This window comes from Elephas maximus, chromosome 1 (genome assembly GCF_024166365.1).
Source record: "Elephas maximus indicus isolate mEleMax1 chromosome 1, mEleMax1 primary haplotype, whole genome shotgun sequence".
Lineage (NCBI taxonomy): Eukaryota > Metazoa > Chordata > Mammalia > Proboscidea > Elephantidae > Elephas > Elephas maximus.
This window is the reverse complement of record NC_064819.1, coordinates 80,591,548-80,593,005: the sequence shown is the minus strand read 5'-3', so window position 1 is coordinate 80,593,005 and position 1,458 is coordinate 80,591,548. Positions and strand designations below refer to the sequence as shown.

The window sequence follows — 1,458 nt, the reverse complement described above, 5'->3', positions numbered from 1 at the left end:
TTCTCTCCTTCAACTCCTTTCTCCTCTGCCACCCAAGGCTGCAAGAAAGACAATGCAGAGGAATACAAAGAACAGTAGCATGAGTGTTGCTTTGGGAAAAATAGATGCAGGTGGGTAAATAAGAAACAAAGGACACTTGGTAAAAATGAAGCCCTCTGAGTATAGCAATGTGATCTGAAAGCTGGCAGTGCTTTGTCTAGCTGACGAAGCCTATTTCTGAAAGTCTAAAGAGACAGAAGACAAGATAAAAGGAAGGGAAATTCTTCTAGCAATTGTAACCTCTGTTTGAAACAGAATCTTCTTGGCAAACAGGAAAATTACAAACCAATTGGCCTACCTAAAATCCCCAGTAGGGACCCAAGAAAAGTTGGATGTACTATCCTGGATAGTTCAGTTGGTAGAGCATTGGGCTTTTAATCTGAAGGTCCAGGGTTCAAGTCCTTGTTCAGGCAGTTATCCCCATTTTACCCTCCTTATTTCTTAGAACTCTGTTAACATTCTGCTTCCTCTTAGGGAAACCCATCCCGACATTTACTGTAGACTTTTTCATTCCTCTCTTCCTGCCTTGCTCAACAAGAAACAGAATAGAGCAATGAGAACAGAGAAAGAGCAAAGACTTAAGCGCTACCTGTAAGTAGCTCTGGTCCCCAGAAGATTCTGCGTGGGACTGTAGAAGGGCTGTGGGAGGCAGGGTGAGGCAGCAGGGTCCAGCGCCCCTAGGATAAGCAGTGAATGAAAAGCCTGAGGGGATGAGATGGGGGAGTGGGGCACTGGCTGGCGGTTTGAACCCACCCAGAGGTGCCTCGGAAGACCCGCCTGGTAATCTGCTCCTGAAAGGTGAAAGCCTAGAAAACACTATGGAGCAGTTCTACACTGATCACAAGGGGTCAGTAAAAGTCGAGGCAACCCAGTCCTTCCAAATGAGAGGAAGGTTTCTAAAAACAAACTTTGTTGTTACTGTGCCTCATCTTTTTGTAATTTAGATTCTTCGTTCGAATGCCCTAAGTGAGGGTCTCTAACAAAAGAACTCCGTTAAGAGACTCAGACCGCCAAGTACTCAACACTTTGGCTCACAGCAAGTAGTCATTTGGAGGGGAGAAAAGGGAAAGCTAGGAGGGTGGAAATCAGCTACAGAAACTCGCTTAAAATCGTCGCTCCCTTAAAATCCCAAGATGCCAATGTCTAGGGCTGCAAAGACTCTAATCACACAACCAGAGGTGTAGGCCTTCTTGGGAGAAGGCGGAGGTGAAGTGGGGCCGGCTGACCTCATGGGGTTCCTGATCCAGGCACAGTCCTAAGGTGAATAACCTATGGCTCCAGCAAACCACCACTGTGCCCTCTACTCACCCAAGGCCTGCTTTCAAGCACAGTAGGTCATAGACTCGCAAAGAAAGTATTCTCTCCTCTAACCTGGCCCTTGCATCCAGCGGTGACTCCCCGAGCTCACTTCCTAGCCCC

At 47.3% G+C, this 1,458-nt stretch overlaps 1 non-coding gene across 1 annotated transcript; it reads left to right on the top strand.

Moving 5' to 3' along the window:
- The first annotated feature begins 379 nt into the window (after positions 1-379).
- TRNAK-UUU (transfer RNA lysine (anticodon UUU)) lies at positions 380-452 on the top strand. Its single transcript has one exon. It is a non-coding gene; the product is annotated as a tRNA-Lys (tRNA).
- Positions 453-1,458: the final 1,006 nt, after the last annotated feature.